Genomic DNA, 14823 nt, shown 5'->3' with positions numbered 1-14823 from the left:
TAAAACATTAGATCTCTTTGGGCTGCACGATTATGGTCAAAGTGATACTCATGATTAGTTTGATCAATATGGAGAATATCACAATTATCTGTTAATTTTCTACTCCAAAGTGCTGGAAAGGAAGGTTTCACCAATCATTGAACCTCAGGTTAACAAGGAATAATCTCAGCAAGGTGATTGATGGATGATTCTAGTTACTTCACCAAGTTCTGCCCAAATGACACAGCTGTGACATCACACTGGTTGGCTTCCAGCTATGTAACATTTGCAAATGACAGTGGTGGGATTTGAACCCACGCCTCCAGAGAGACTGGAGCCTTAATCCAGCGCCTTAGACCACTCGGCCACACTACCTGCAAACATCAGCTCTCCACATTGTGACAAACACCGGCTTCATAAATAAAGGTATGCTTGGTAATGGTATTGGAAAAAAAAAACCTTTGCAAGGAAATAGCCAATACTTATTAAAAACTGCTAATACTTTATTAAAAAATGTTATCACACTTTGTCATTTTTCTCTGGCATTGTTGATATTAGAATATTGTAACCAGCATTAAGTGAGTAGGTTTAGGTCTGTGTGAATATGGGCTGAGCATTTACCTGGGCTGAATTTATGAACATCTTCTTTTGCATATTCACTGTAAAGAGCCATTACTCCTCCAACTGCCAACTATTGTTCCAGAGACGATAGGATATACAGTTTTAGATTGCAAGGTACCTGTCCAAGACCAAAGACTACATGGAAATATCTCAAGTGATCAAAACAGTTTGTCAAAATTTGCAGCACAGATATAAAACCACTCTTTAAAATATGTTCATGTATCATGTATCATCTGCATGTGATTTCTTACCAGCAAGTTTCTGGAGGTCCAAATGGCATCGTTGATGGCGGCAAAGTGCATAGCTGTAAATCTGCTCCCTAAAAACAATAACAGGTCCGGCACTCCTTTCCCTCTTTTGGCTTCTTCTTTGTGCTCATTCCCACTTGGACCTCCACAGGAAATAAAAGATGGCTAGTTACACGTCTAAAATCACTTAAAAAAAGAGCTGATGAGTAAATCAAAGCTAAAATCACTGCCTTTTTTAAAACACCAATGTGAATGGTCAACGTGTGAGCAATCAGGAAGCTCACATAAAAGATAGCTGTTGGAACCTTGGTCCTTCCTAAACCTTCCCTCAAAACGTGAATCACAGATTTAACAGCCCCTGGGCAGGTTAAGGAGAGCAGAGTGACGCAGCGGAAGAGGGCTGGCCCATAACCCAGAGGTTGATGTATCAAAACCATCCTCTGTTAATTGTTATGAATTGCTTCAGCTTTAAATTGATGTTTAACAAAGCAGCTCCTGCTGCAAGTGTCTGAAGTTAAATTTCTGCACCTGCTGAAGGCTGTTACGAAATTACAGTGGTCATACATCCTTTAACACCCATAAAAGCTGAAGGGTACACCCTTACTGGCATGTGAAATTGTGCTGTCTGATAACCTGAGGTATGAAAGAGAGCATACTGCTAAGTTTGTGTCACAGGAGGTCTTAGTCTACCACTACGTTCTATAACCCTACCAGTCAGATTACCACAGGAGGTAATATCTTTAGCAGCTCTTTTAAAGACTCTACCATAATACCTGCTGGAGATGCCAGGTCATCATACATGTAAAGCATGAGCTCTACCACTGAGCTACATTCTTTTTTACTTTTTTCTGAGATAGACTTAGACTCATCTTTATTAATCCTTTTGGCATGACTCCTGCAAGGAAATTGAAATATTACTGAATAAAGAAGAAACCTGGGTAAAACATGTAATGTTAATGTTGTATATGGCTTCAAAACCTGTAAATGCAACTGCGGTGGCTGGAAATCAAACCTGGGCAAAATGATTGCACTGCTATGGTATAAATTATAGTCGAAAAGTAACACACCTGTTGCCTTTCTGCTGGACAATACAACGTTCACTGCAAATCTTGTAACACAGACTGAAAATAAATGCTGAGAGATGCATTGATGGAGACGGGTGGCTTCTAGTACCTACGAGATAACACAATATTGTTCGTAAAGGCACATCTGCAATTTGGTATAATGTGATGTGTCATTAGTTTGCTACCACTTTCGTTGTAAGCAGGATTTAATACTGTACCATACACAATGCATAGGAATCATATATGCTAGTAAATAATTATCTTAATGAACAACAATTTAACAATCGCCATTATATCAAATCAACAGCCGGGTGTAACCTAGGTAACAGGTGTAACCTAGCTAAAGATTAATATGTACTGACTTATGCGTAAATGTAGAAGCTGGACGTGCATTGTATTGTTCTTACATGTCAATTTAATTCTGACTTTGAATTCAAATATTTGGCCTCCAAGAAAATTTGGGAACTGATGATGTATCAGTCATTTTGCTGGTGGTTTCTTGGTCACAGCAACAAGCTTGATCATTGACGTACAGTTTCACGCCACATATCACAAACCTGTTGGGTGGGGCCTTATGTATTTGCTTATATTACCTCAAGTGACCTGCATAACAATGACCGTAAAGATTAATATGTACATGGTTTGTAGAACTGTACCTTCTAATAGACATAAGGCCACTCGGGTTATCTTTGGGCTGCTCTATGGTCTTCTGGAGAAGGATAAATCCCAGAGTTGGCTCACTCCAGGTTATTTAAGCAACAATAGTCCCTGGGTGGACTTGAACCACCATCTTTTCAGTCAACAGCCGACTGCACTGACCTATTGCGCCACAGAGACTGCATCTATCTGGTGTTTTATGAGCGAGAACTTGATGTTTAAGCCACAAGCGTTTGCTTTATGGCTTTTTGAGGTTTAGCGGCACATGTATGCTTATCAGGTTATTACTCAGAAAATTGGGGAAGCTGACTCATGCAGAAGTGTAGAAGTGTAGAAGCTGGACGTGCATTGTATTGTTCTTACATGTCAACTGGATTCTGACTTTGAATTCAAATATTTGGCATCCAAGAAAATTCCGGAACTGATGATGTATTAGTAATTTTGCTGGTGGTTTCCTGGTCACAGCGACAAGCTTGATCATTGACAGACAGTTGCACGCCACGTATCACAAAACTGTTGGGGGGCCTTATGTATTTGCTTGTATTACATCAAGTGACCTGCATACCAATGACCGTCAGTGATGGCAAAAGTACTCAATGCGCATACTTAAGTAGAAGTACAGATAATTGTGTTATCAAATACTCTGGTAAAAGTAGAAGTACTGATTTAACTTCTTTACTCAAGTAAAAGTAACAAAGTACAGGCTTAGCAATTAGAGGACTCGCCCCAATGGTGCTCCTTCACCATTCTAAATGTCTAAGGGACAGTTGGTAGGTTTCATGTATTGTACAACCTCGGGCTTAAATTCCTCAAACACAGCTGAGTATGTAGAAGAATTAGATAAAAAGACCTTAACATTAGCACCAGTAATTTTGTGTGACCACCATTAAAGGATGGCTTTCATTGTTGGCAGAATATGAACCTGCGAGGGGAGACCCCAAAGGATTTCTAGTCCATCGCCTTAACCACTCGGCCACGACAACCTGAAAAGCTATGCGATACCGCGATGCACTAATATGGATAACCTATTCAAGGCAAGGCAGCCTTATTTATTTTTTATTTATTTATTTTTATAGCCCATTTCAGCCACAGGGCAATTCCAAGTGCTTTACACTTAAAAAGGAGTTATGAAATTTAAAAAATAGATAAAACACAAGAATAAACAGTTAAAAAATAAAATCTGATAAAACACAAGAATAAAAGTTACAGTGCAGTATAACAAATCAAACATTAAAGATATGAACAACCATTTAAAGAAAGGTCTTCAGCCTTGATTTAAAAGAACTGAGAGTAGCAGCGGATCTACAGGTTTCTGGGAGTTTATTCCAGATATGAGGAGCATAGAACCTGAAAGCTGCTTCACCCTGTTTAGTTCTGACTCTGGGGACAGAAAGTAGACCTGTCCTAGATGACCTGAGAGGTCTGGGGGGGTCATAGTGTAGTAGCAGATCAGAAATGTATTTTGGCCCTAAACCGTTTAGTGATTTATAAACTAGCAAAAGTACTTTGAAATCAATTATTTGAGACACAGGAAGCCAGTGTAAAGACTTCAGAACTGGAGGGACGTGATCCAGTCTCTTGGTCTTAGTCAGGACTGGAGTGATGTGATCCAGTCTCTTGGTCTTAGTGAGGACCCGAGCAGCAGCGTTCTGAATCAGCTGCAGCTGTCTGATTGATTTTTTAGGGAGACCTGTAAAGACCCCGTTACAGTAGTCAAGTCTACTGAAGATGAGAGCATGGACCAGTTTTTCCAAATCCTGTTGACACATAAGTCCTTTAACCCTTGATATATTCTTAAGGTGATGGTAGGCTGACTTTGTAATTGTCTTAATGTGGCTGTTAAAGTTCAGGTCAGAGTCCATGACTACACCAAGATTTCTGGCTTTGTCTGTTGTTTTTAACATTGTTGTTTGAAGCTGAGCGCAGACTTTTAATCGTTCCTCTTTTGCTCCAAAAACAACCACCTCAGTTTTTCCTTCATTTAATTTCAGAAAGTTCTGGCACATCCAGCCGTTAATTTGTTCAATACACTTAGTCAGTTTAAAGATAAACACAGCCCCACTTGCCCATCAAGTGTAGAATAACATCAGCTGTGAACTGTAGTTGTGTTTCACATAAAACTGTCAGTTCAAAAAGATCTAGGGCCCTTTAGTTGTTGTAATCATTTCAATTTAGTGTCATTCATATGTGATCCCTGGTTAACATACAGTATATTGTCTTTATGACATAATTATTTAAAGCACTATGAAGTCCTGTTGCAAGAAGCAAAAATAATAAAAAAAAATAATAGCTTATTTAAAAAGACAGGATTATCTACTATCAGATCATTGAAGTGACATTTCCAGAGAAACATGTAATCATAGGACAGAGAAAGTTCAAGTTTAACAAATTATGTAAAGAGTAATGGATTGCAATTTTTAATCAGTTTTATTAGAAAATCATCAGAATTGTCATTTATTTAATGTTACATAGCCTAGAGATGTGTGGTAAAGTGGCATATGATGATAAACGGACCTATTCACAATGTAATATTGTCTCTTTTTAATGTTTTTTTGTTCAGCTACATTATCTGCAAACTTAAACTGCCCCAGTTATTACTCTCTGCTGACTCGCCAGAAGATGGAGCTGTTGACTTGTATTTTTCAGGATAGAAATGAAGTAAAGCAGTTGAGATGAGAAGATGAATAGTGGTGTAGTCAAGTCAACTTTTTTCAAGTAGTTTGCTACTTTTACTTTTATACTTTATGTAAATTTCCAAGCCTGTACTTTGTTACTTTTACTTGAGTAAAGAAGTTAAATCAGTACTTCTACTTTTACCAGATACTTAGTTTAAGTATATGTACTTCTACTTGAGTACGGGAAGTAAGTACTGAGCGATTCATGGCGTGGTATGAAATATGAAATGTTAGAAATATGTTAGACGGAGACAATACTGGCACTCGCTCCTCCGGTTAGTTTTTCAGTAGTAGAGCATAATTCTTTACTTCACTAGGCTACTGCAAAACAGAAATACTCAAAATGCCCCTGTGAGTGTACATGCATACATGCATTATGTTGTTATTATTGAAAGTTAATTTACAACAAACATTATAATAGCAGTTTCTTAGAAGAATTTTTACAGTGATGGATTTCACAGTTGACAGGATCCATAATAAGACAGCACTCTGGTTCCACTGGGGATTGAACCCAGGACCTTCTGCGTGTACAGCAGACGTGATAACTACCGTAAATTCTGGACTACAACGCGCACCTGATTAAAAGCCGCACGCTCTAATTTTAGAAAGAAAATCAATTTTGTACTTGTACAGGCCGCACTGGCTTTTAAGCCGCAGGTGGCCCACGTTGTAATACGAGATATTCACACAGAAAGATATTACACGTGAGGATTTTTTAACTTTTAATTTAATCTGTATGGTAACAAATACATATTGTGAATGCTTTTTTTCCGAACAGTGCCTAATTTTAATTATGCGTAGGCCTACTGTACGTACCGGTAACACACAAATAACGTTGTGTATGTTTTTTTTACTGAACAGTGCACGAACAACATTCCAATATCTCCTAACGACTGCTAAAAAATATTTACCGGTGTACACACTGCAGCCTACCAGGAAAAGTCATTAATCGCCGTCTTGATCTTCCTCCTGTGCACTAAAACCATCAAAGTCCTCTTCTTCAGTGTCCGAAGTGAACAGCCTCAGGATCTCGTCACTCACTTCAGTCTCTTCGTCGTCGCTCTCACTTGAGCGCACGCGGTCCTCTTCATCACGCAGCAGTCCAGCCTTTCGAAACCCGTTGGTGATGGTGGATGTTTTGACACGGCTCCACGCATTTAGGATCCACTGGCAGACTTGAGTTAAAGATGCTCTTCGCATGCGGCCTGTTTTGGTAAAGGATTCTCTCCGCTCGTCATCCAATCCTCCCACTCAACGCGCAGTGCCACTTTAAATGCCCAGTTCACGCTGATGTCCAGTGGCTGCAAATACTTAGTGGTACCCCCAGGAATACAGCTGGAATTGAGTTTGTACTCTTGATGGCAGCTTTCACTGAATCTGTGATATGGGCCCTCATGCTGTCCATAACGAGCATTGCTTTTTTTCTGCGAAAGAATCCCCCTGGTCGCTTTGCGTAGCACTCTCTCAGCCAATCCTTCATTAGGCTCTCCATCATCCAACCTTTCTTATTAACTTTCACCACGATTTCTCTTGGGAATTTTTCCTTTGGCATTGTCAGCCGCTTAAAAATCACCATCGGTGGAAGTTTTAGTCCGGATGCTGTACAGCTCAGAACACAAGTAAAATGCGTTCTCTCATGTCCACTGGTTTTCAGTGTGATGGACGAGTCACCTCTTTTATTAACAGTCCGAGTGAGAGGCAGGTCGAACGTCAAAGGTACTTCATCCATATTTATGATCTCATCTGGCCCGATGGAATTCTCCGCTATCTTGGTTTGAGTGAATGTGCGGAAGTTAGCAAGTTTTTCCTCGTAGTCGGGAGGGAGCTGCTGACACAAAGTTGTGCGTGCCCTGACGGACAGGCCTTTTCTTCTCATAAATCTAAAACACCACGATGGCCCACCACTAAAATCTTCGAGTTTCATTTCGGTGGCGATGGCTTTAGCCTTCAGTCTGATCTGCACGGTGGAAACACCGCGGCCGCCCGCTCTCTGCGTGCTAACCCAGTCTTCAAGAACGTTTTCAAGTTCGGGCCATCTGCTATGATTACCTCTGAAAGCTTTTGTCGTCTTTTTGCACTGACTCAGTTCTTCACGCTGGCGTCTCCACCGCCTCACCATCGATTCATTTATGCCAAGATTACGTGCAGCAGCTCGATTACCCTCTTCAACGGCCAGATTGATCGCCTTTAACTTAAAAGCTGCATCATATGCTTTTCTTCGAGCGTTTTCCATGTTGTTGAGGGTGAGTTCAAATGACTGATTTACAATAATGTAATTGTGAAAGTGCGCTTGATTTATCACAAAATTTCATTGGACCTCTGTAAACTACTCCTCAATTTTATTGGTCTACTGTTACGAGGCAAAAAGCTTTTGGCGGGATGTGAAAAAAAAAAAAACATGCATTAGCCGCGTCGTAGTACAGGCCGCAGTGTCTAAAGTGTGGGAAAAAAGTAGCGGCTTATAGTCCGGAATTTACGGTAACTCTTCAGCCGGCGGAGACATTTCACTTCAGACACTTGCAGCAACAGATGCTTTGTTAAACATCAGACTGGAAATATATTTACTGCTGGTACAAAGTATATGAATTAGCAGAGGATGGTTTCGATCCATCGACCTCTGGGTTATGGGCCCAGCACGCTTCCGCTGCGCCACTCTGCTCTACTGTGCATGCTCAGGGGCTGGAAAAATAAGCCGAAATATGTCGGTCAAAGGCAGAAAGAAACTGTTCACTTGTGGCCATTAACAACAAAAAGACAAACTTGAAGAATAAAAAAAAAATAGTATGCATTGTCATGTTTCCTGTATTGAGTATCATTGTCAAACATAACACCATACCTTTTGACAGCGATAAGTACCCCACTAACACAGAACGTTTAGAGAACGTTAAGGAACGTTAGTTTTTGGTTCTCTAAAGGTTAGTTCGAACCAAAAGCTGAGGTTTAGAGAACGTTCCCTCCTGGTTATAACGTTCCCTGCTGGGATTTGGACCCGGGATCTCCTGTTTACAAGACAGACGCTTTAACCACTAAGCTACAGCGCCTTCTACAGATGAGCCTGTCTTGCAAGAATACAATGAGCTAATGAACACGGTTGCTTCCATCCATCCATCTTCGTCCAGCAGCTCCAGCAGGGGACCCCTATGAACTCCGGCAAATGAAAACAGCTGGACATGTCCTTGAGCGACGCCTCAGGACTCACTGTTGATAGGCAGGCCTACCGAGAACAACAGAAGTCCTATGCAAGGACCTTGAGAGATGAGAGACCCTTTTCCCACAGGTCTGGTAAAATCTAACCTCCATGCCATAAGTCCCCTCATCACAAAGGTCATTAACCACTCCCTCCGGTCAGGCCATGTTCCATCAACACTGAAAACAGCTGTAATCATGCCATTTCTTATGGAAAGCAATGGAAAGCTTAAAACACAGTCCTAATTTAGTCCTCCTCAACATTCAACATAGTGTTTGCTGTGTGGTGTGTCTGTTTTTTAAATATTTCTCTCATGTTAACAGTATTGACCAATACGGTGGGCATTCTAACCTCAGCTGACACACTCACGCCATGCAGGCAGTGTGCAGGAGCCCTAAGCTTCCAAGGTAAGACTGAAGGAATTCATGATAATAAAAACTTTATAATCTTCACACTAAAGTTGCAAAAACACCTCCAACAAAAGGCTTTTATTTGCTTTACATGGACACATGTAATGTTATGGTACAAAACAGCATCACATGTCACTTTAGTGCTCTTGAAAATCAGGCTACATCTTTGTTGCATATGTTAAGTATCACAAACCATGTGGAAACACTTTATTCAGTGATAACCAGGCACTGCTGGGATTTGGACCCAGGATCTCCTGTTTACGAGACAGGCACTTTAACCACTAAGCTACAGCGCCTCCTGCAAATTAGTCCGTCTTGCAAGAATACAATGAGCTAGTGAAAAGGGTTCCTTCCATCCATCTTTGTCCAGCAGCTCCAGCAGGGGACCCCAAACTTTCCTTTGCTGAGCCACATCAACCAGCTCCGACTGGGGGATCCTGAGGCGTTCCCAGGCCAGGTTGGAGATATAATCTCTCCACCTAGTCCAGGGTCTTCCCCGAAGCCTCCTCCCAGCTGGACGTGCCAGGACCAGCTCTCTACGGAGGCCCCCAGGAAGCATCCTTACCTGATGCCCTAACCACCTCAACTGGCTCCTTTCATCGCAAAGGAGCAGCGGCTCTACTCCATACCCCCACCATCCATTGGGTTAGAGATGCCAGCCCCCTCCTGAGGAAACGCATTTTGGCCGCTTCTGACGTCCACTGTTCCCTCCAACATGGAGCTCTTCCAGATTGTTGAAAAGCTCTAGCAGCTGGATGTGCTGCAATACAAAAATGAGCTGGTGACCAGGTCAAGATGCCTCCTGGGGACCTCCCTAGGGAGGTGGTCCAGGCACGTCCAGCTGGGAAGAGGCCCCGGGGAAGACCCAGGACTAGGTGGAGGGATTATATCTCCAACCTGGCCTGGGAATGCCTCAGGATCCCCCAGTCGCTCGAAAAAGGGAATTTTGTCCAGTCCCCTTCTGGAGCTGGTGGACGAAGATGGATGGCTGGAGCCCTGTTCACTAGCTCATTGTATTCTTGCATGACAGGCACACTTGTCACAGGCGCTGTAGCTTAGTGGTTAAAGCGCCTGTCTCGTAAACAGGAGATGCTGGGTCCAAATCCCAGCAGTGTCTGGTTTTCTCTTAGAGTATCTGCACTACAAAGAGTTTATGTATTTGTTTTTGCTGTAGTGATTAACAAGCATTTAATTTTGCCCAGTTGTGACCTGTTGAGGGCAAATAAATATCAAAAGCGAAATGGATTAAACACATTTGTTAATGCTTTTAAACCTTGTTTTGTTGGGGCTGATTGTGGCCCAGGTGTACACCAGTACCCTGTGACATCAGTGTTGGGTGGGGTTTCAGGTGCATGTGATGCTGACTGAGGTCAGAGGTGAAATAAACATGAATTTTACCGGCCAAGGCACTTTGGGCGCTGACTGTATGATTTTAACGTCTTCAATGCTGCTGGAATGAAAATTGATGAATTGATTATTTGATATTAGTTGACTATATCGGGACGCAACGGAAGAAAGATCTGCATTGCCAATAAACTGTAATTTCTCAAAATATCGTCCTTCTCTATATGCCTTTGCATTTTGGATGCTTTTCTAATGTTTAGATATGGCTACATTCACAAAAAGTATCAAAAGTGCTCAATACTGCACTGTACTCTGTTCAGTTGTTTACACCGAGTTCCTCCAATATGGCCGCACATCTGGGTTCACACCCAAGGTGCTGCTGGGATTTGAACCCAGGATCTCCTGTTTACTAGACAGGCACTTTAACCAACTAAGCCACAGCACCTCAACAAGAGGCAACCCTGTTAAGTCTTAATTTGTCTTTTACCTTGTATAAGCTAAACATACAGTATACTGACTGGCAGTATTGGGAGTAACGGCTTAGCTCGCCTAGGCTTGGCGGATCAATCCTATCCAGTCAGTCTGCAGAAGAGGTATGAGTACCTGGCAGGTCTCTCCCTTCAGCAGTTTGAGAACGCCAGCCCACTCCTTCTCATTGGTGCTGATCATCCACATCTCACCCCCATAGAGCCAGTGAAGCTCAGTCCACCAGGTGGACCAGTCACTATTCGAACCAGACTGGGGGGGAACGTTTCAGGGCCCAGCACGTATCGTGGAGCAACAGCTATGGCCGCAACAGTACTTTCTGATGTCCACTGTTCCTTCCAACATGGAGCTTTTCCAGATTGTTGAGAATCTCTAGCAGCTGGATGTGCTGCCATACAAAATGAGAAAGTGGTAACCAAGACCAGGAGGCAGTAAGTATGCTTGAAGAGAAGACTACGCGTGTGGAGGTGGACAGAATACTCCGCTATGCTGTAACAGTTTCCCTAACTCACCCGGCAAGATTTTTTCAGCTCAGAAGCGTATTTATCTCCAAAACAAGTAATGTTTTTATCTGTAAAACTTAAAACGGGGACACTAGACTTAGAGCTGTTCTCATTAGGGGCTCCCTCCCCCCAAGGTCTGATCCTAGACTCCCCCATGCTGCTACTTCCTACTACACCTCAGAGGGGAATGTTTCAAGATAGAAAGTCCTAATATTTCAAGATAAAGTGTCCTAATATTTCAAGATAAAAAGTCTTAATATTTCAAAATAGAAAGTCCTAATAGTCCTAATATTTCAAGATAGAAAGTCTCAATATTTCATAATGTTGTAATGTTTACTGAACTACTGACAGCTTTTGCTTTATTGCTTCAGGCTTGTTTCTGCAACAGCTCCTTAAGAATCAGATGCAATAAAACTATTAAGGACATATTTTCCTTTGACATTGATGCAGTATTAAACGAGATCTCTGCAGTCGGCAGAAACAAGCTACAGTGGAAGTTAATAGGATAATTGTCCAGCTTGTATTTACGTTCATAAAGTCTTCGTTTTGCTGCTGACAGACTTAGATTAATATTCTAAGTGTCTGACAACATTATGGAAAGGATTTCTAAGGAGGTCAACCTTTCTGTTGAAGATTATATCCTTTTTAAAACATAAAAGTCCACGAAATTGCATTTGCTAAACCCACCAGACTCCAAGTAAATAATCAGGGATTTTAGCATCGTAAAATACGGCTTTTGAAACATCTCTGAGCACCGCTGGCTCTGGCTGCCTTGAGCCTGCGTGTGTAGGGTGTGCGACCATCGGCTACGTTTTGTCAGTATATTCTTTCTTTCATTCCAATTTCGGGTCTGTCAGTCACAGTGAAATCCAGGGACATTTCCGGGGACAGATCCAGCCGGGGACAGGTCACCAAAATCGGGGACTGTCCCCGGAAACAGGGCACGTCTGGTCACCCTAAGGTAAGGGAATGTACTGTTGAAAGTCAGTGTGCAAATGTGTGCTGATGATTGTGTAACCCTTGCAAGTGACTTATCTTATCACCCCCCCCCCCCCCAAGCTACACCACCACAAAAAACAAAACAAAAACAACATCCCTAATATCGAACCTACGCTTCCAGTGGAGACTGCGACCTGAACGCAGCACCTTGGACCGCTCAGCCATCCTGACTGAATAATCCAACGTGTAGTAGGATCTCTCACAGAAATAATAATATGGTAAGTCAACTATGTCATGATATAGTAGGTTCTCAGTCATCCAGGTCATACTTATCAAAGGAAGGTTTCCCTATTGTCAGCCCAAATATATGGGTTTATGGAGACACAGAAAAAAGTTACCAGTGTGGAAATGTGCTTGACAATGGCAATACATTGCGCGGGATGTGAAGGCATCTTACTGACTCTGTACCCCAATGTGCAATTCAGGCTAAATCCTGTGGTGGGAATCAAGATCCACCAATGTTTCTGTCCAAAATGTCCACCTGTGTCCAGACATGTCCCAACTAGATGGGAAATAGACTGACATTTGGGTCAACATTGTGGAAATATCCTCAATATGTTAAACTAAGTCTAAATTTGGAGCTCTTTTAAGTTAACGTGAAGTACAGGTCACAGCTCAACATGCCACCACCAACATACTGTTTTCAGTCAAACATCCAAGAATATTTTACCCGTTAGCCTAGATGTGGACAGTGTAGAGGTTGATTGTTTTATTTCACCAGTACTCTGGCTTAAAACCAGGTTCCACCGAGACTTGAACTCGGATCGCTGGATTCAAAGTCCAGAGTGCTCACCATTACACCATGGAACCACTGTTCTGAAAGGCAACATTGGTTTGCCAGGCAGCTTCTTCCATAATATTAACACTTATGCTATTGAAGGCATACAACAATTACTGGCTAGCTTAAGTCATTTAGTAAGCTAAGCGTTCACACAGGATGTGGAACAAGGCAAGTCAAGAATATGTTTTAAAGCTCTTTCCACAAACAATGAATACAGCAGTAGATAGGTCTACTGTGTACACATGGTAACTTTACTTTAATGCAGATGCTCACAAAAGGGGCGGCTGTACTTTCAATTCAGTATCCTGCTCAAATTAATATCCACTACAATGTAGAGAATAGCTGAGTTCAAGCTTCCCAATAACATGTCTCTGAAATTAGTTCTAGAAGGAAACAATTCATGTAAGAAGTGGGATTTGAATCCAAGCCCCCAGTGGAGACTGCGACCTGAACGCAGCGCCTTGGAACGCTCAGCCACCCTATCTTTATCTTGTTTATCCTTATCTTCTTTAATAGTTTTTAAAATAAATTAATTCATAAAAAATATGACTAACATGTGATTATTTTTAATGTTATATTAATAAATAATGTTACAAGTATATGGCTAAGTAAGCAATAAAACCTTTAAATAAGCCCTTCTTGTTTTTTTTTTGTTATGTCTCGGCAAGAAGTATTATGCTTTTGGGTCGGCTGTCCATCTCTACATCAGAATCAGAAATACTTGATTGATCCGTGAAGGGAAACTCTGGAAGAGACTGCTTCTTTGAGCCAGTAACCTAAGGATTAGGGCTGCACGATTATGGCCAAAATGATAATCGCGATTATTTTGATCAAAATTTTGATCGCGATTATTCTCACGATTATTTGTTGATTTTAACCAAAACAAATTTTATTGTCACATAGGCTATTTATAACTGCGAGAGGGAGTGTGATGGACGCTACTCACAGAGAGACGGCTGATCATTATGAACGGGTCCAGCACGGGTCGAACGGCGGATACACACGGCGTGTGTATTAAACGTCTGTATCTTCACTGCGCTGCATTTTTATGAACTATGATATTCTGGCCATGGGTCACATCTCTGGCTCAGGTCCAACAGGCTCCGTCTCACGCTGTTACTCTACGGACTGAAGTTAGTTGCATTCAAAAACTTCTTCTGTGTTCTTCGCCGTAGTGGCCGCGATAACAGTTACCCGCGGAAACACTGGTACAAATACAGGTTTAACCCCTCATACTTAACAATATACAGCTGTGTTAATGAAAAATTAAAACTGTAGACAAATATCTGAAGTGTGGACCGGCGGCCGCTGTGTGGCGGGGCGCGGAGAGTAAGAGGAGAGAGAGTAGGACGAGAGAGCGTAGAAAGATCCAACACAGGCACGGCTTTTCCACCACCTTGGAGTAGACCAGGGAGGCTGAGCAGAGTGATACGCAAGTTGCAAGGTCTACAAAATGTTAAACTTTGCCACCCGTAAGCTGTTAGAACCTTTGTTGCCACCTTCCCTCAAAATGTGAATCACAGAAGTTTCCATCCCTTGAGCCCCAACAGCAGAGCAGAGTGGCGCAGCGGAAGCGTGCTGGGCCCATAACCCAGAGGTCGATGGATCGAAACCATCCTCTGCTAAATCTCATCATTTGTATCAGCACTAAGTCTATTTCCAGTCTGTGGATGTTGAGCAAAGTAAGTGTCTGGGATGTAAGGTTTCCATCTGCTGAAGAGTAAACCTAATAGCTTGTCCAGTTTATTTCATCTATAAAAATGGAAACTACAGTGCTCATACCTGCTGTAACACCTCTAAAAACTGGAGCATAATACTATAAACATACTACAGTTTAAGTACATAAATACAGTAAAATAGAGACTGTAA

General features: G+C 41.9%; 7 non-coding genes across 7 annotated transcripts; 2 read left to right on the top strand and 5 right to left on the bottom strand.

Moving 5' to 3' along the window:
- Positions 1-272: 272 nt before the first annotated feature.
- Positions 273-354, bottom strand: trnal-aag (transfer RNA leucine (anticodon AAG)). Its single transcript has one exon. It is a non-coding gene; the product is annotated as a tRNA-Leu (tRNA).
- A 7477-nt stretch (positions 355-7831) lies between these two features.
- Positions 7832-7903, bottom strand: trnam-cau (transfer RNA methionine (anticodon CAU)). Its single transcript has one exon. It is a non-coding gene; the product is annotated as a tRNA-Met (tRNA).
- A 1161-nt stretch (positions 7904-9064) lies between these two features.
- Positions 9065-9137, bottom strand: trnat-cgu (transfer RNA threonine (anticodon CGU)). The gene has a single exon. It is a non-coding gene; the product is annotated as a tRNA-Thr (tRNA).
- Positions 9138-9885: 748 nt separating this feature from the next.
- On the top strand, positions 9886-9958 carry trnat-cgu (transfer RNA threonine (anticodon CGU)). Its single transcript has one exon. It is a non-coding gene; the product is annotated as a tRNA-Thr (tRNA).
- Positions 9959-10556: 598 nt separating this feature from the next.
- trnat-agu (transfer RNA threonine (anticodon AGU)) lies at positions 10557-10630 on the bottom strand. The gene has a single exon. It is a non-coding gene; the product is annotated as a tRNA-Thr (tRNA).
- Positions 10631-12911: 2281 nt separating this feature from the next.
- Positions 12912-12983, bottom strand: trnaq-uug (transfer RNA glutamine (anticodon UUG)). The gene has a single exon. It is a non-coding gene; the product is annotated as a tRNA-Gln (tRNA).
- Positions 12984-14507: 1524 nt separating this feature from the next.
- trnam-cau (transfer RNA methionine (anticodon CAU)) lies at positions 14508-14579 on the top strand. Its single transcript has one exon. It is a non-coding gene; the product is annotated as a tRNA-Met (tRNA).
- Positions 14580-14823: the final 244 nt, after the last annotated feature.

The sequence above is a fragment of the Etheostoma spectabile genome, unplaced genomic scaffold (genome assembly GCF_008692095.1).
Source record: "Etheostoma spectabile isolate EspeVRDwgs_2016 unplaced genomic scaffold, UIUC_Espe_1.0 scaffold00018810, whole genome shotgun sequence".
NCBI classification, from domain to species: Eukaryota; Metazoa; Chordata; class Actinopteri; order Perciformes; family Percidae; genus Etheostoma; species Etheostoma spectabile.
Note: the sequence above shows the minus strand (reverse complement) of the source record. Positions and strands in the feature narration are given on the sequence as shown.